Genomic DNA, 20,393 nt, shown 5'->3' with positions numbered 1-20,393 from the left:
TCTCAGTTTGACATCCCCCTCTGCCTAAGCTTGCTTTCTCCCTGCTATGGCTTGAATGTCACCAAAACTCACCTTGAAATTTAATTGCCATTGTAATAGTATTTAGAGGTGGAACTTTTAAGAGGGGATTAGATCCTGAGGGCTTCTCATGAATTGATTAATGCCATTATCATGAGAGTGGCTTAGTTATTATGGGAGTGGGCTCCTGATAAAAAGGTAAGTTTGGCCCCATTTCACTATCTGTCTATAGTGCTCACTTACTTGCCTTTCTTCCATGTTTTGACACAGCAAGAAGTCCCTTACCAGTGCTAGCAGATGCCATGCTCTTGAACTTCCCAGCCCCCAGACTGTGCATCAAATAAACATTTTTCTTTATAAATTATGTAATCTGTGGTATTCTATTACAGCAGCAGAAAATGGAACAAGACACTCCCCTTTCCTTTTACTTGTGTTGATTTCAACTCTCACAGATATCCTATAATCTAAACTCTGTCTTAGCATCTGCTGTTCCAGAGAATCCAAAGTACTAACCAGTAACAAAATTCAGATTTGACACAAATGATAAGGAGTGCTCAAACCCACAGACTTCTCAATAGGTTACCTGTTCTGACTCACCCTAGTCATATTATTAATATTCCCATAATAAAAGCCCTATATTTAATAAATATGAACTCTATGTATAGTTTCATGGTAGTTTTTTGTTTTGTTGTATTGTATCTTATTTTATAGTATTAATCAATACTTTAATATTCCTTTTAATTGTCATCAAAAACAAGATTTTTTTTTTACCACTCTCTAAACCTTGCCACCAAGAGCTAAGACTAGTTGCACATAGGCCAACTACCATCGGGGAAGAAAGAATCATCTATTTTTCCTTTCTTCCCTTTTTAACTGGCTAACTGGAGCTTCAACTTACTTCCAGAGCTGAAGCATGGGAAGGCCATTCCCAAAGCAAACATTGCCCTTTGATCTCACCATTGGAGAGACTGGAGTCACTTCCCAGATACTTACTATGATATCAAATATTTACATATATGGGCAATTCAATTGAATTTCTAATTTAGCAACCTGTCTCGTGTATCTATTTCACCTTTCTTATGCTTAGTATTTTTCTGATCTGTCTTTTATATTCTTTCATTTTCAATTTTCTCTGTCTTTATATCCTACAGGAGTCTCTTGTGAAAACTATATAGGTAGATATTTTTAATTCAGTCTGTCAATGTAGGTGGCAAAATTTGTCAGCTTTCCAGATGATTCTTAGGGCGAGCATATGTGAGTAGTAGCAGTACTCAAAATCTTGCCTGGAATAGTCATAAGCTATTGTATGTAGTCATAACATAGTCAGATGTTGCCTATGACAGGCTTAACCTCATCTTTCTGCTCCTTCATGAATCATAGCCTGCCCAACTAATCAACCTGTGTCCTCAGCCTCTTTAATGCCTTTGCTCAAAATCCAGGGAATGATCTCATTGGTTCATTCACATGGAGGCACGGGGAAGTTGCATCCTTATGGACAAGAGAACTCCTATCTGATTTAAAGCCAGAAGAGAAAAAAGAATCTATGTATTGACTGGGGAAAGTTTTTGAAGGCCTGCCAAGACCTATGCAGAGATATTACTCCAAATACCTGCTGAGGCAAAAAGAGCTAGCCTTTGATATGTTTCTCCATTAGGGACTTCCATAAGGAACAGGCAGATTCTTCATGTACAGTGATACACAAAGATATAAGTAAAACGTTAAAGTGAAAGAAGTGGAGTGGACTATGGGATTGGAAGGTTTTATTTTTTATGTTTGAAAACAAGACAGTGATATCAATTAGGATTCTTTCAGCTGCAAATAATAGGTTCTCCAACTAACACTAGCTTAAGGGATATGACATTTAATTGTTTTATGTAACAAGAAATCTAGAAGTTACAGTTTGGAGGCTGCAGTTCAAAATGTTGTTGAAGCCCCAAGTTTCCATCCTTCTGTTTTACTGTCCTCAGAATTTGGCTTTTTGTATTCATGTTTTTGCCTCATGATTACAGGATGGCTCCAGTCCCTAAAGGTAGAGATAGTGGGCTGGTAAGGGTGGCAGAAATAATCCTGGCAGGAGTCTTCTTATTAGAGATGAAAATATATTTTGAAGAACCCACTTCCCTCCCATCAGACTTCCTAGTAGGTCTCATTGGCTAAAACTGGGTCACATGGCTACCCCAAGCTCAAGGGAGGCTGGGAAGTATCATCTGGTCAACATGAAGGGGACAGCAATCTTGGTTGAAATGCATTCCCAAACCAAACTAGCATTCTATTACCAAGGACATAGCAAGGAAAAGTCTAATGGGTATCTAGCCTATAGTGCTTCCAGGACAGCCATGTAATATAGCTGCTCTCTCATATGCAGCATGTAAGCGGCCTGGGAACAGAATGGCATCGTCTTTGATCACTGCTATGCCTTTCACACCAAAGAGTGCCTACCCCATGGTAGATGGTCGGTAAGTATTAGCTAGTTGTCTTAATGTACTTTGTAATATTTATAATAGTTAATAACTCAACTTTGCTCTGGTAAACTGGAGGATGGGGCCATACTACATTATACTTTGCTTGACCTAGAAGTTGTATTGAAAAATCACATGTTTATATGGATCTCATTAGGAACATAATTTAGAGAGGGTAGAAAATCTTAATATCTAATTTGAAGTGAGAAGAGAAGCTTATATTTTATTTCTGTTTTTAAACGATCAGTTTTATAAGAGAGAAGACAAATTATTTCCAAGTGTTATCCCTGAAAGTCTGTTTAAAGAACATTTATTTTGGCTGATTTTATGAGTGAAAGATTGTAAGTTTTCATTAAAAGAAAGAGGTGTTTAAGAATTTAGTTCAATTTTTTTCATGATGTGATCAATAAGGACAGGATACTGTAATGATTAATTAACCATATCCATACACAAAAATTCTTTTCTCAGATTTCAAAGAAAGTTAATTTTTTGCTATAATAACATTGTTTAGCATAGATATACATAGACAAGTAAGTAATTGTGGGGCCAATGGATTAATTAGAGTCAGAACAGACTCAGGATGCCTCTAAGGGATATGTAGAAGAAAATGTTTGCCAGCTTTTACAGAGCTTGAAACTCAGTAAAGTTAGCTACATTTCCTCTTCAAAGTTCATTCCTCCTCTCCCACAGAAAGCTTCACGCAATGAGGCTTTGTCCACTTCCTTCCAAGCAACTCATGAATTCTGATATAATCTTTATATTGTTCCCCAAACCACAGAACTAGGATAGTCCTTGACAAATCATTTGCTCTGCTTGATTACTTGGATACAACCTCAGAATCCTTAGAATAGTGATTTAGGCATCAGATACGAATAGAGTTGACACTTAAAATAAAATGACATCTAACTTTTTGTAGTCATGGTGATTTTACAGTCACTTAATGAGAAATGCATTTTTAGGTGATTTTGTTGTTGTGCAAACATCATGAAGTGTACTTACACAAACCTAGATGGTATAGCCTACTACACACCTAGGCTATATTGTATAGCCTTTTGCACCAAGGCTACAAACTTGTACAGAATGTTACTGTACAAAATAGTGTAGGTAACTGCAACACAACGGTTACTATTTGTGCATCCAAATATAGAAGTGCAGTAAAAATATGGTATAAAATATTAAAAATAGCATACTTTTATAAGGAACTTACCATGAATGGAGCTGGCAGGAATGGAAGTTATAGTGTAGGTAACTGTAACACAACGGTTACTATTTGTGCATCTAAATATAGAAGTGCAGTAAAAATATGGTATGAAATAATAAAAATAGTATACTTTTATAAGGAACTTACCATGAATGGAACTAGCAGGAATGGAAGTTGCTGTGGGTGTATCAGTGAGTGAACGGTGAGTGAATCGTGAAGGCCTAGGACATTACTATATACTACTGCAGACTTTATGAGCACTGTACACTTAGGCTACATTAAATTTGTAGAAAATATATTTTTTATTTATTCAACAACGTTATCCTTTGCTTACTGTAACTGTTTTTACTTACTTTGTTTATTCTTTTGTAATAACACTTAACTTAAAACACAAACACATTGTACAGCTGTAAAAAATATGTTGTCTTTATATCCTTATTCCTTATTCTATTAGTTATTTTTATTTTTTAAACTTTTTTATTTGTTAAAAACTAAGACACACACTTTAGCCTAGGCACACAGGATCAGGATCATCAAGATCACTGGCTTCCACTTCTGCATCTTGTCCCACTTAAAGTCTTCATAGGCAGTAACACACATGGAGCTGTCATCTATGATAACAATGCCTTCTTGTGGCATTGTTACTACCTGCTGAAAGACCTGCCTCAGGCTGTTTACAGTTAACTTTTTCTTAATAAGTAGAAAGAGTATACTGTAAAATAATAACAAATTATATAATAAATACATAAATCAGTAACAGCCATTTATTAACATTGTCAAGTATTATGTGCTATACAGAATTGCTACAGATTTATGACTGGCAGCACAGAATTCTTTACACCAGCATCATTGCAAATGCATGAGTAATACATTGTGTAATGATGACTGCTATGACATCAGTAGACAATAGGAATTCTTCAGCTCCGTTATAACTTTATGGGACCACTGTCGCTTGTGGTGTATCATTTACAAAAACATTGGTACATGGTACATGACTATATAGCTTTAGGAAAAAAAGCACAGATAGAATTAATTCTGATAGATGACGCACTCTTTTAATTCATTCACTCATTCATTCATTCATTTATCTAAAACTAGTCAATCTCTCACAAAGTGTGAGGTACTTCAAGAACTAAACATAAGTAAGCTAATCATATAAGAAGTGAACATAAAATAATTTATATTTTACGCTGAACACCACTGCAACATTTAAAGGGAACATAAAATAATATATAGTTTAGACTGAACATCATTGCAACATTTAGTGTCAAATAAATAACAAGTCCTATATGTGAATTTTTATTTGATAGTGTTTTTGTTCAGAATGCATAAAGATATGCTGTGCTATGCATAATCATTTTCCAGTGAATCTCTTTTGCAAAGAACCTGAAGATGAACAAGGAATCCTGAAGCGTGCAAATATTTTCTCTGGCCCTTTCAAAACAAAGCAAAGCCAATCACAGCATCATATGCCAGAAACCTAGCCTGTAGAAGATAAGATCTTCTAAGAGTATCTATAGCATCCTCAAACAACAAACCTAATGGCTCTCAGTTGAACCTAACTGCGTCTGAAGAGGAAGCAGTTGGGACATGACAGCTTCACATCAGTGGTTTGGGGCAGTAGCAAAAATGCTGGAATGGTATGCTTTGAAGAAGCTTGTCTGCTTTTTTAGCTCTATGCCACGCCACTGCCATTGCGATTTTTTTGACAGTTCCAGGGAAAACGCAAACAGAACTGACCTCTCCTCGGCAGCTCTATAACCGTGGGGCTCATGTGGGCAGATTGGCATCTGCAGGCACATCTTTAGCAAGTTGGCAGCCTTCGTGCCCTTTGCAGGTTGCAATCAAACCTGCCTTCTACAGAAGCCTCTTTCTGGTTGATTAACTTTAATGTAATTTTAATTAAAAACCACAGTGTCAAAGGGTTTAGCTACTCGAGAAATGAGCACAGACTGCGGCCCAGTGGCAGCAGTCACTTGGAAAATGGAAATGTGTCCTGACAATGTTGTGCGGGGGCCAGATAAACAGGGTCGCTGCAGCACTTTTCTCACATGCAGGAAACAGGCAAGGGAACATCAGAACCAAGAGACTGGCTTGTACATCAAGGGGTTCTAATGTACGAATTTCAGGTGCCATCAACATTTTTGAGAACTTGTTCAGTGCTGGCACCAAATACCCTCTACAATGGCTGGCTGTGACCATTCTGTCCTCCTCTTGGCACTTTGGTCATTAAATCGACACACAAATCTGGGTTAAATATGAATCAAATTTCAGACGGGAAAAAGGAGCCAAGCCTTACTGTATTAGTCAATTATAGAACTTCACTTTTTTCACTGTGTATACGTTTTGGGGACAGGGGATTTTAAATATCAGAAATAAGCTTTTCTTTCAAGGAAACACTTCCTCTGGGATATGATTCCTTGAGTCCTTTACAAATAGTGCCAAGGAACTAACTGAATGACTTCTTCCAAAAAGATTACTGCATTACTTGAATTGGAAGAGTATGAAGAAATAATTTTGCAACTATGCTTGGTCATAATAGGTTCAGAAAATACATTTTATTTACTAGGCCTCCTTATACAATATAAATAATTATTTATATTTTTACTTATAATTTATAATTATTTATATTGCATAAAGAGGTCTAATAAAATGTATTTTCTAAATAATTATATCGCATAAGAAGATCTAGTAAATAAAATGTATTTTTAATAATACAAATAATTACTTTTAAATTTCTGGTTACCCTGAAGATATTATCCTATTTAATATCTTTGAAATTCCCTCCTCTTTTAAAAAATTGTCAAGTTGATGTAAAATAATGTTCAGAATGAAAGACTGAAATATGGCCCTGTGTGGAAGAAGTATTTTATTAATGCCGATGGGATGAACGCCTCTATCCCATGCTGAAATGCCCTTTATTCTTTCTCAATGTAGCTAATTTTTCAGGGCACAACTCTCAGGAGAACACCTAGTGACGTCAATTCTTCAGAGGAGAATTTCCTCCACCAGGTTTGTGGGATGCTGAGGCTGCTTTGCTGACAGATGGGGCCGGTACAGGTGGGCCCAGAGCCATCTGAACAGAAGGGGCCCCTGGACCCTGACAGAGAGGATAGACAGAACGGTGGGGGAGAGTTTAGGGCAGCGGACAGGGAGGGGGGAGAGGAGGCATAGAGGATTTCTACACTGAATCCAGCAGAGAGGAAGAAAAGCAAAAACAAGCAGATGGGTGGACAGGGAGAGGTGATTTGAATTGTATAACTTGCTTAAGAGACTAATAAAAAAGCAATCTCTGGGGATAGGAGTTCACTGCAGGCAATTTTGGAAAACTGGAAACTTAATCTAAGATTGCCAAAGTAAAGAAGAGTACAATAAAAATAAATATGAAATAAAAGTATGAAAATGAATTGTATATGAGCTTACAGGATGAATCCTCTGCAGGCCCCTGTACATATCCAGGTAGAATAGAATCATTCTCTGGCTTTTTCTGGTGTTAAACAGCCATTATTATTGCTCTCCTCTCAGCTGCTTACTTTATTAAAAGATGAAATAGGATTTTGATTGCCACTTTAGCAGATGACATAACTGATTAAAATAGACTTAGATGTATTTATACCGTTCCTATGATGGCAATTAAAAAAGAGAAAGGAAGAAAATTATCAGAGTAGGATCTGAATATGTTAAACCAGAGTATCTCAAAGTATCTTCCCTAGAATATTACTTTTTCCAGATACTTATATGTGTGTTTTGGGAAAATGGTTCTGTGATGAAACAAATGTGAGGAGACCTGGGTTACAAGTCAAACACTTTTAAAATTTAATTTTTACTGTAGTACTTTTCAGGGCTTCCATGTATTCTCTTACATATACAGATTTTTTTTCTCTAATTTTGATTATGGAATGCTTTGAAAAGCATTTCTTGAGGGTAATTTACGTAGTGTATACAGTAGGACATACTTTCTTGAACCAGGTAAAGGAGATTCTCTGAATGATTTACAATGGACATGAGTCCCCATTTGCATTGCATTTCCGTTCAGGAATGGGCTGACATCGACCATTCAGAAGGAGTCATCTTAAACCTAATACCATAAATTAAAATGCTTAAAACACTCTGTTTACAAGTGTCCTAATCAGTGGTGTTATTTTTATCTGTTTTACAGTAGACATTTTAAATTAAAGAGTTAATATTTGGTTAGAAGTGATAATAAAAATATTTTATAAACATTGTTGCCTAAGCACTGGCTGAAATAGATTCAGGCCATATACACAGCTGTATTTGTGTGTTCCAGCTAAATGCCAAGTCTGCTTCTAAATTTTTCTTGGTCTTCATTTACAATGAACAACAAGCAGAACCTGAGCTCTATGAGAACAGAGACAGGTTTGGCTTTGCTCACTATTGTAACCCTAACCCTTATCATATAAGTGTTTGAACTCTTATAAGTCTTAGAACTAATAAATTAGTGCTAATAATATTTTGAACTCAACAAATATTATTAGAACAAATAAATTATACCTCTTGCTAATGTTGCACACTAGTTGTATCACATCAGAAAACGTAAGAGCTATTATCAAACAATATTGGAGATAACTTTACCAAACACCATCAGCTAAAATGGTCTTTTCTTTTGTAATTTTATTAAAAGTGATATTGAGTACCAGTTATATGCAAATCACTCTGCTCTGAACCCTGGAAAATGAAAAGATGAATATAAGAAGAAACAGACTCCTTGGGGAGCATATAATATGGTGGTGTGTGACTTTAATACAGGAGAATGAAACCAAATTAGTGGTGGGGATAGATGGTGTGGAAATTGGGCAGTATGGAGTGGATACAGAATTAGCCATGTTCAAGCTCAAGCTTCCAAGAGAAGAAAAGCCGCCATGCTTAGATTCATTTAATCCACATAATCAATGTTGGATTTACATTGTATGGGGACCACAGAGCTGGTTAGAAAAAGACGGGAAGGCATGTTTGATGTGGTAATTCAGTTACTTCATGTGACCACACAGTATTCAGGTCTTCAGAGATGGCCTCATTGGTTTAAAAGGAACTCAGCATTCCTCCTGCTGGATTGTAACAATAACCTCCTCAATTGCAGAACACATTTTCACATGCCTTTTTAAATCCATTATTGCACTCAATCTTTACAACAGCTCTGGGTGATAGTATGTTTACTCTAATTTTACAGACCAAGGAAATGGAGGCTCAGAGTAGACAAGGTCTTCATAGTTCTACAACTTATGGTTGAGCAGCTGATCTGGCTCTGAGTTCTCTGTCCTGAGACCTTTTCATCAGTATGATCACCTTGAAGACAGGTAGTTTTATCTTACCCAGAGTTTCCATTGTAGTACTGAACAAGTAAAGGTATCCAGTTAATATAAATCTAGATGAATCTTGTTTCCTTTATGCCCAGAGGTCATATTTGATCATACTTCATATGGCATAAGCACCTTACATTTTATTCCTCAAGCACCTTTCTATACTTAGTAAGTAGTAATTATATTTGTTTCCGTTATTGAACATCTCATTTTGTGCCGGGGCACTGCTATGTAGTTTTCATATTATCTGCCTATTTCCCACATGAATCTAAAATTTCCTGGAGTACATGATAGTATATGCTATTCATCTTTGAATTTTATGCAAATTGAGACTTCCGCTGAAGCAAAAGTTGTGCTCTACATTCCAAATGCTATAGGCCATTTCCCAAATATCTTATAAACTTTGTTCAGGACTATAAAGATGTCACCACACAAACATTAATTTGATCGCTATTCTTGTGAAAAATTTTAGATTCTTAAGCAGTTTAATTTTGTGCTTCTGAAATATCTGGGCTGTCAAACTCTGCTAGATTGTGAGTTTCATGAGGATAAAGCAATATTTACCTTTTCTATTCCCTTATCTCTAGCATCTTTTTTTCCCTGGAACATACCAGGTACTTAATAATTGTTAGGTGAATGACTAGGACTACTATTTTTCCTCTTAAGGAGAAATCTGGTTTTGCTGATGCTTGGGAAATAGCATATCAGTAAGTACTAATAATAAAGGTTTTGTTTTTTTGTTTTTTTGTTTTTTGTTTTTTTCAGATGAATCTGACTGTTAACCTGATATGTGCAAATGTTGAACAAAATACATCTGGAACTTCCCTGACGCTCAATGAATCTAGAAAGTAGAAGTGAGAAGCTTAATTCTAGTTGATATTTGCCAGTAGAGCAGGTAGGCAAATCAGATTTGGGAAGAATATCATTATGTCTGTAATATTTGTGGTTTATAATTTTGAAGTCTTGTTATTATATACTCATCAACTTTCTATGTACTGAGGAATTTTGATAACAGGGACTAAGCATGAACTACATGCATTGGGCCAACAATCCTGTGGTAGATGATTTTGTATCCATGATTTAATTTAGTTGGCATAGCACATGTATTATTAGTCATTTGACTAATATTACTCTAAAACTAAGGCTTAGAGAGGCAACTACCTGGCTTAAGTTCAATCCACTAAATGTTAGAATCTGCTTGGCTTACTCCTACTGACAAAACAGTTGGGTGTAATACCAAAGGCAGACAACTTAACAGAAAGGTCATGGAAAGAAACACTCAAAGAGAGCCCTGCTAAAGTCGGCCATCCTAGGTTGTCTGTGTACATACTCAAGACTACACCCTTGAGAAATTACAACAGAGGCTACATTTCAGAGGAAAAATCTCACTAAAATAGGTTGGTGAAGTCACAAAAAACAAACAACAACAACAACAAAAACAACCCAACAACAACAAAAACAAGTTCTGGATACCAAGAAGTGAATTGGTATCCAGAGTTGCTATAACAGATTTCCAGTTTTCAACAACAATTAACTAAATCACAAGACATGCAGAGAAATAGGAAATTGTGACTCACATATGGGAAAAATGAGGGCAACAATAACTGACTGTAAGAGAACCCAAATATCAGATTTAACAAAGACTTTAAAAGAGCCATTTCAAATATATTCAAAGAACTAAAAGAAAATATATCTAAAGAAGTGAAAGAAGATATGATGACAACATATCATCAAATAGAGAACATAAAAAAGAGATAATTTAGAAAAAGAACCAAGTGGTAATTCTGGAGTTGAAAAGCATAATAACCAAAATAAAAAATTCACTAAAGGGTTTCAGCAGCAGTTTTGAACTGAAAGACAAAAAGAATCTGTGAATTTGAAGATCCATTGATAGAGATTATAAAATCTGAAGAGCAGAAAGAAAAAAAAATAAGAAAAATGAATAAAGCCTCAGAGAAATGTGTAATACCATTAAGAGCATTAACATATGATAATAGGAGTATCAGAAGAAGAGTTAATTTTAAAGAACAGAAAAAATATTTGAAGAAATAATGACTGGAACCTTCCAAATTGGCTGAAAATATTAATGTACACATCCAAGAAGCACCATGAACTCCAAGTAAGACAAGCACAAATAAATTTACATCTAGATACATCATAGAAAGAAATGCTGAAAGACAAAAACAGAGAAAATCCTGAAAGTATCAAAGAGAAAAATGACTTAACACATACCACAGAATTCCAATAATATATACAGCTGACTTCTCATAAAAAACAATGAGAGTCAGAAGGCAGTGAGACAATAAACAGTTGACCCTTTTTTAAAAACATATCTATTTTATTGCATTTTAGGTTTTGGGGTACATGTGAAGAACATGAAAGATTGTTGCATAGGTACACACATGGCAGTGTGGTTTGCTGCTTTCCTCATCACCTATAACTGGCATTTCTCCGCATGTTATCCCTCCCCAATTCCCCACCACCCACTCTCCCTTCCCTAGTTCCCTCCCACAGACCCCAGTGCATGATGCTCCCCTCCCTGTGTCCATGTGTTCTCATTGTTCAACACCCACCTATGAGTGTCATTTTGCTGAGAATGATGGTTTCCAGGTTCATCCACGTCCCTACAAAGGACACGAACTCATCGTCTTTTATGGCTGCATAGTATTCCATGGTGTATATGTGCCACATTTTCCCTGTCCAGTCTATCATCGATGGGCATTTGGGTTGGTTCTAGGTCTTTGCTATTGTAAACAGTGCTGCAATGAACATACACATGCATATGTCTTTACAACAGAATGATTTATAATCCTTTGGGTATATACCCAGTGATGGAATTGCTGGGTCGAATGGAATTTCTATTTGTAGGTCCTTGAGGAATCGCCACACTGTCTTCCACAATGGTTGAATTAATTTACACTCCCACCAACAGTGTAAAAGTGTTCCTATTTATCTACGTCCTCTCTAGCATCTGTTGTCTCCAGATTCTTTAATGATCACTAGTCTAACTGGCGTGACATGGTATCTCAATGTGGTTTTGATTTGCATTTCTCTAATGACCAGTGATGGTGAGCATTTTTTCATGTGTTTGTTGGCCTCATATATGTCTTCTTTCCTAAAGTGTCTGTTCATATCCTTCACCCACTTTTGAATGGGCTTGTTTTTTTCTTGTAAATCTGTTTTAGTTTTTTGAAGATTCTGGATATTAGCTCTTTGTCAGATGGGTAGATTGCAAAAAATTTTCCCATTCTGCTGGTTGCTGATTCACTCTAATGACTGTTTCTTTTGCTGTGCAGAAGCTGTGGAGTTTGATTAGGTCTCATTTATCTATTTTGGCATTTGTTGCCAGTGCTTTTGGTGTTTTAGTCATGAAGTCCTTGCCTATGCCTATGTCCTCAATGGTTTTGCCTAGATTTTCCTCTAGGGTTTTTATGGTGTTAGGTCTTATGTTTATGTCTTTAATCCATCTGGAGTTAATTTTAGTGTAAGGGGTCAAGAAGGGGTCCAGTTTCTGCTTTCTGCACATGGCTAGCCAGTTTTCCCAACACCATTTATTAAATAGGGAATCCTTTCCCCATTGTTTATGTTTGTCTTATTTGTCAAAGATCCAATGGTTGTAGATGTGTGGTGTTGCCTCTGAGGCCTCTGTTCTGTTCTATTTGTCTATATCTCTGTTTTGGTACCAGTACCATGCTGTTTTGATTACTGTAGCCTTGTAGTATAGTTTGAAGTCAGGTAGTGTGATGTCTCCAGCTTTGTTCTTTTTGCTTAGAATTGACTTGGCTATGCAGGCTCTCTTTTGGAACAGTTGACCCTTGAACAACATTGAAGTTACGGAACACCAATCCCGTTTAGACAAAAATTCTCATATAATTTTGACTTTCTAAAACTTAACTACTAATAGCCTACTGTTGACCAAAAACCATACTGATAACATAAACAGCCAGTTAACAAGTATTTTCGATGGTATATGTATTATATACTCTATTCCCACATTAAAGTAAGGTAGAGAAAACATGTTATAAGAAAAATCATAACAAAGAGCCAGGTGTGGTGCCTCTTGCCTGTAATCCCAGCACTTTGGGAGACCAAAGTGGGCAGATCACCTGAAATCAGGAATTTGAGACCAGCCTGGCCAACATGGTAAAACCCTGTCTCTGCTACAAATACAAAAATTAGCCACATGTAGTGGTACATACGTTTGGCCCCAGCTACCCAGGAGGCTAAGGCAGAAGAATCACTTGAACCCAGAAGGCAGAGGTTGCAGTGACCTAAGATTGTGCCACTGCACTCCTGCCTGGGTGACAGAGTGAGACTCTGTTTTAAACAAACAAACCAAAAAGAAAAGAAAATCATAAGAAAAATAAAATATATTTACTATTTATTAAGTGGATATAGGTCATCATAAAGGTCTTCATTCTCATTGCTTCACATTGCATAGGCTGAGAAGGAGTAGGAAGAGGTCTTGATATCTCAGGGTTGGCAGAGGCAGAATAAAACCCATGTATAAGTGGACAAATGTGACAAGCACATGTTATTCAGAGGTCAATTGTATCAAAATTGCTGAAAGGAAAAAAAAATCCCAAAAGCGTATCAACCAAGAGACTTATAGTCAGTAAAACTATCTTTCAGAAACAAAGGTGAAATAAAAACATTACCAGACAGACAAAAAACTGATAGAATTTATTGCTAGCTAACATACTTTACAAAAAAATACTATAAGAAGTTTTCAGGCTGAAAGTATATAATACCAGAGAAATTTGAATCCATTGTTGAAAAGCACTGATAGGACACTATTAAAAGACAGCATAAATGTATATTTTTATTATTTCAATGTCTTCAGTGATTTAGAAAGCAATTTAATGAAACTAATTAAACTGTTGGACCTAAACATAAAAATATAATAGATTTGACAGTTAACATTACAAAGTAGGTGAATGATAATAAAGCTGTATTGGAGTAAATAAATGACTCCAGATGGTAACCTGAATCCACAGGAACAAATTAAAAGAAAAAGAAACATTTCAAAAGAAGGTTGGTATAACAATCTATAAACATTTATTTGTTCTTTCTTTCCTCAGCTTCTTAGATATAAAGTTATATAAAGTAATAATTATTGTATTGTTGGGTTTGTAACATATATGGATATAATATGTATATATAACAATAATAGTACAGAAAAAGGGAAAGAGAATGGAACTCTATGGGAGTAACATTTCTATATCTCTCTGGAATCAAGACAATGTATATCTGAAGCAGATTGTAAGATGTATATATTAAGCTCAAGAACATCCCCTAAGAAAATAAGTTAAAATAAGTAAAAATAAATAAGTTAAAAATAAAATAAGTTAAAAAGAACATTATAGGAATTAAAATGTCACAATAGAAAATATTCATTCAATGCAAAACACAACAGTAAAAGAGGAACAGAGGAAAAAGCCAGAAGACATATAGAAACCAAAAAGCAAAATGGCTGGTATAAATCCAACTATATCAAAAGAAACCATTAAATGTGAATAGATTGAACAACCCAATCAAAAGGCAGAAATAAAATTGTTATAAAAACTTGATCCAATTAAATGTCTTCAATAGGAGATGAAATTTAGATACAAAGACACAAATAGTTGAAAGTAAAAGGGTAGAAAAAGATTGATCATGCATACAGCAACCACATGAAAGCTTGTGTAGTATAACAAAATTTTTTTAAAGGCTTAAAATGCTACGACAAAGAAGAACCTTTTACAATAATTAAGAGGCAATCCATCAAGGAGATATAGTAATCATAATAATAAACATTCAGAGTCATAAACAACAACACCTTACACGAAGCAATCTTTGACAAAATTTAAAATAGAAATGTACAATTCAACAATAATAGTTGAAAACTTGAACACTCCACTTTCAATAATGGACAAAACAACTAAGCAGAAGATCAGTAAGAAAACAGAATATCTGAAAAACACTGAATAAACTACAGTCTATATTTATAGAACACTCTACTCAACAGGAGTAGAACACACATTCTTCTCAAGTGCACATAGAAAATTTTCCAGGATAGACTCTATGCTAGGTTGTAATTCAAACCCCAGTACTTTTAAAATAATTGGAATCATACAGCATATGTTCTTTGATAACAGTGGCATGAAAGCAGATATTAATAATGGAAAGACAGTAGGGAAAATTACAAATATGTGAAAATTAAATAATACACTCCTAAATAATCAATAGGTCTAAAAAGAAACTTTAAGAAATTAGAAAATTCTTTGAGGTGAATAAAAATAAATACAAAACACACAAAACTTATGGGATGCAGCTAAAGCAACGCTGAGAAAGAATTTTATAGCATCAAATGTTTAGGAAAGAAAAAAGTCTCAAATCAATAGCAAAATTCTGCCTCAAATACTGAAAAAATGCAAACACGTTAAATCCAAAGCTAGCAGAAGAAAAGCAATAATAAAACTTAGAATGAAATTAATAAAATGGGAAAGAAAAAAGCAATAGAGAAAAATCAGCAATAATGAAGGTTAGAATAAAATTAATAAAATGGGAAATTTTAAAAAATAGAGAAAAATAAACAAAACCAAACTTGGTTATTTGAGGAGATCAACAAAATGATAAACTATTGGATAGACTGACAAAAGGGAAAAAATAAGAAAGAATGCTCAAATTGCTAATATCAGGAACAAAGAAGGGAATATTGCTATTAATTTTACAGAAATAAAAAATGGATTAAAAGAAATACTATGAGTTCATGTATACTAGCAACTTAGATAATCTAGATGAAATGAATAAATTCCTAGAAAGATATAAACTTCATAAACTCATTCAAGAATAAACAGAATATCTGAGTATATTTATAAAAAATGGAGATATGATTAGTAATCAAAAAACTTCCTGCAAAGAAAAGCCATGGCTCAGAACACTACTAGTTTTTTTACTAGCAAATGTTTGCAAAACAATTAACAATAATCTTTCAAAAAATAGAAAATAGAAAAAAGTAGAAAAGAGACCTGGCATAGTAGCTCAAGCCTATAATTCCAGCACATTGCAAAGCTGAGGTGGGTCGACCACTTGAGCCTAGGAGTTCAAGACTAGCCTGGGTTACATAGTGAAACTCCATCTCTACAAAAAATTCACTGGGCATGGTAGCATGTGCCTTTATTTGCAGCTACTTCGGAGGTCAAAGTGGGAGAATCACCTTAGCTGCAGTGAACCATAATGGTGCCACTGCAATCGAGCCTGGGTGACAGAGACCCTGTCTCAAATAATAATAATAATAATAAAGAAAAAGGAAAGGAAGTATATCTCATAATCCATTCTGTTAGGTTAATATTAATCTGATTTAAAAAAAAAGATTAAGACATCATAAGAAAAGAAAATTACAAATCAACATTTCTTATAAATATACATGGCAAATATCCTCAACATGATACTAGCAACCCTAATCCTGCAACATATAAAAACATTATACACCATGACTAAGTGAGATTTTTCCCAACAACGTAAGTTTAGCATCAGATAATCAGTAGTGTACTAAACATATTAATACAATAAAGTACTAAAACCACATGATCATCAGATTACAGCAAAAGTATTTGACAAAATTCATACCACTTCATGATAAAAATGCAACAAACTAAGAGTAGAAAGAAAATTTCTGAATCAAATGATGTAGATTTACAAAAACTCACAGCTAATATCATACTTGTAACAGTGAGAAAATTGTGACATGAAAAAGATCTGATCTAACCAAGTCTCACCTGGCTTTTAACCTCCACACTGTGCTTACTCTTTTCTGGGCTTGGACTAAGCTAACTTTGGGAGAAACTTAGTTTATATTTTAAATAATAATAGCCTTTCCCGAAAACTAAACCATCTTTGTAAAGCTAATAAAAGACCACCAGGCTAGGAGGATGACAGGAGTCTGAATTCTGCTAAGGTGGAGATAGAAAAAATTAGAAGCGTTTATTCCAGAGATCATAAGATTTGCAACTTCCTCAATTATTCCTGCAGACAACATCACTATTGCAGAACCTTTTGAGATGTCTTTTCTAGTTTCTGTATTTATGGCCCTGAGTAACTCCACTTGGACCTACCTGCCAGCCCTGTGGCTCCACCCAGAAGTGGACTCAGCACATGAGAACTATTTTTCATATCCTTATGATTGCACCCCCAAGCAATCAGCATCACCTATTCCCTTGCCCAGAGAACTAGCCTTGAAAAACCCTAGCCTCTGAATTTTCAGATAGGTTGATCTGCGTAATAATAAAACTCTAGTCTCCTGTTCAGCCAGCACTTTTTGAATTAAACTCTGTCTCTACTGCAATCCTCTGCCTTGGTAAGTAGGTTGCATCTGGGCAGTGAGCAAAATAAACCCATTGTGTTATTGGAAAGGGGTCCAGATCCAGACCCCAAGAGAGGGTTCTTGGATCTCATACAAGAAAGAATTCAATGTGAGGTTGTGGAGTAAAGGGAAAGCAAGTTTATTAAGAAACTAAAGGAATGGCCAGTCACGGTGGCTCATGCCTGTAATTCCGGCACTTTGGGAGGCCAAGGCAGGTGGATCACAAGGTCAGGAGTAAACCTTGTCTTTACTACAAATACAAAAAATTAGCCAGGCATGGTGGTGCACGCCTGTAGTCCCAGCTACTCAGGAGGCTGAGGCAGGAGAATCGCTTGAACCTGGCAGATGGAGGTTTCAGTAAGCTGAGGTCATGCCACTGCCCTCTAATCTGGGTGACAGAGGGAGACTCTGTCTCAAAAAAAAAAAAAAAAAAAAAAAAAAAAAAAAAAAAAAAAAAAAAAAACAAAAGAAAAAGAAAAGCAAGAAAGGAATAAAAGAATGGCTATTGCATAGACAGAGCAGCCCCAAGGTTGCTGGTTGCCCATTTTTATGGTTATTTCCTGATTATGTGCTTAAAAGGGAGTAGTTTATTCATGCCTTTCCTTTTTAGACCACATAGGGTAACTTCCTAACGTTGCCATGGCATTTGTAAACTTTCATGGCACTGGAGGGAGTATAGTAGTGAGGACAACCAGAGGTCACTCTCGTCACCATCTTGGTTTTGATGAGTCTTAGCTGGCTTCTTAACTGCAACCTGTTTTATCAGCAAGGTCTTTATGACCTGTGTCTTGTGCCAACCTTGTGTTTTATCCTGTGACAAAGAATGCCTAACTGCCAGCAAAATTGAAAGGCATTAGATCAACATACAAAATCAATTATATTTCTACATACTTGCCATGAACAATCAGAAAATAAAATTAAAAAAACATTTCTATTTATAAGGACATAAAAAATGATAACATAGTAATAAACTTAACAAAAGGAATGTAAAATTTATGTTCTGAAAACTATAAAATATTTGTTGAAAGAAACTCAAGAAGGCCTAAATAAATGGAAAGACATCCTATGTTCAAGGATTGAAAGGTTTAACGTTATTACTATTTTTATACTCCCCAAATTGACCTACAGATTCAACACAATTTCTATAAAAATTCTAGCTAATTTTGCCAAAATTGACAAGGCTACGCCAAATTTACATAAAAATGTAAATCATCCAGGATATTCCTCCTCCTCTCAAAAAAAATATTTAGAAAGGTAAAACAAAGTTTTTGTTACAAATGGTGCTGGGGCAACTATGTATCCATAGGAAAAGAATGAAGTTGAATCCCTACCTCACACCACATACAAAAGTTAACTCAAAGTGGATCAAAGACTTTACCTCTGTGCTCTTTCTCCCCTAAATTTATATCCCAATCTAATCATGAGAAAATACCTGACCAGTGTTCTGACCAGTGTTCTTTAACACTGTCAGGACACTGAAAACAAGAAAAGCTTGAGGAGCTGTCATAGCTAAGAGGAACCTAAGGAGTATGACAACTAAATGTTATCTGGTATCCTGGATAGGATCCTGGGATAGAACAAGGACATTAGGTAAAAACTAAGAAAATCTGAGCAAACTATGACATTTTATTAATTGTAATTTATCAGTACTTATAGACTGTAGACTTGTGGCTTCTCCATGTAATGTATTTGGATTTTGGATTTTTCATGTGGCAACTGAGAGTTTCAATAGACAAAAGCAGAAGATTCCAGTCCTCTTAATGGCTAGGTCTGAATTAGGTATAGTGACACTTTGGTTAAAATCCATTAGTCAAAGCAATCAGCGATTCAATGATAGAATTGCCTTCATTTTCCAAAGTGTTCTTGTTTGGAATGTAAATTATGTAGTTACCCTAATGACAATTACCTAGACAATTTTTTTCTTACTGCACAGCACCAGTATGGGCAATTGCAGTGGCTTTCAAACTTTTGACTACAACTCAGGGAGAAATACATTTTTTGTCATAACATACTACACACTTTTTTGTCATAACATAGTACACACACACATACATACATACATACATACATACATACACACACACACACCAAATAAGGCAAAAGCTTCAGGAAATGGTAGTTGGATATTTTCAAGTCGATTTTAGTCTTTTTTTAATTAAAAAAAACTTTAGTCATGATACATTAAATTGACTCCCTGACCCACAGCTTGAAAAAGTACCAATATTTTGGATATATTTTAAGATCATAGGACATGGCTTCTGATTCTTTTCCTTCCCTAGGTGACCCTATACAAGTTGCTAATCTTCTCTAAACAACATTCTTTCTCATCTATAAAGTAAATATTAATACCTACCTGAAGGTGGCAGAGAGAGTTAACTGAGATAATTTGGTTAATGAGCCTGAAATCTAGTTAACACTTACCAAAGGTAATTTTTTCTTCTCTCTTCTACTTCTAAACCAACAGGACACAGCTGAAGTTCACAGGTTTATAAAAGTGAAAAAATATTTTTCTTAACCCCCTGACCTCTAAAGTTTGGTCAGAGCGTTTAGCCACTGCTAACACATCTTTAAACACTGTTACATCTATATTCAACTAATAGAGTCACTTTTCACTAACGTTCAGTCAAGCCCATCACAATAACACTTTTAGCGTCTCGAAAGAAAATGAAGGAAGAAAGAGAATGGAAGGAAGAAAGACGAAGAAAAATTGTGCTGAAGATTTAAAAACATGTTTTATTGAGGGATGGAATGGTGAGCAAGTTGACAGGCCCCATACTTCTGTTTCTGTTTTCAAACTAACAGTTTTCACACATAATTGTTTTCCACATAACACATAAGCAGAATACTTTATTTTGAATATTATCCTTGGAAATAAAACAATAATAAATATCATATGTTATGCATAATATATATATATATATATATATATATATATATATATATATGGAGAGAGAGAGAGAGAGAGAGTGTGTGTGTGTGTGTGTATCCCACATGTCCACATTAAAAATAGTGGAAGAAGATGGAGCCAAGAAGAGGGGTTTTGATGCCCCGTA

The 20,393-nt window shown here is 35.2% G+C and overlaps 1 long non-coding RNA gene across 1 annotated transcript in view; it reads left to right on the top strand.

Moving 5' to 3' along the window:
- Positions 1–20,393, top strand: part of LOC116537551 — a 292,436-nt gene that overhangs the window by 129,287 nt on the left and 142,756 nt on the right. The window contains exon 4 of the long non-coding RNA XR_004263190.1: positions 9,762–9,891. This is a non-coding gene — a long non-coding RNA (uncharacterized LOC116537551). The remainder of the gene's footprint in view (positions 1–9,761; positions 9,892–20,393) is intronic.

This window comes from Sapajus apella, unplaced genomic scaffold (genome assembly GCF_009761245.1).
Source record: "Sapajus apella isolate SASKATOON/1434 unplaced genomic scaffold, GSC_monkey_1.0 scaffold4, whole genome shotgun sequence".
In the NCBI taxonomy this organism is placed as follows: Eukaryota; Metazoa; Chordata; class Mammalia; order Primates; family Cebidae; genus Sapajus; species Sapajus apella.
Note: the sequence above shows the minus strand (reverse complement) of the source record. Positions and strands in the feature narration are given on the sequence as shown.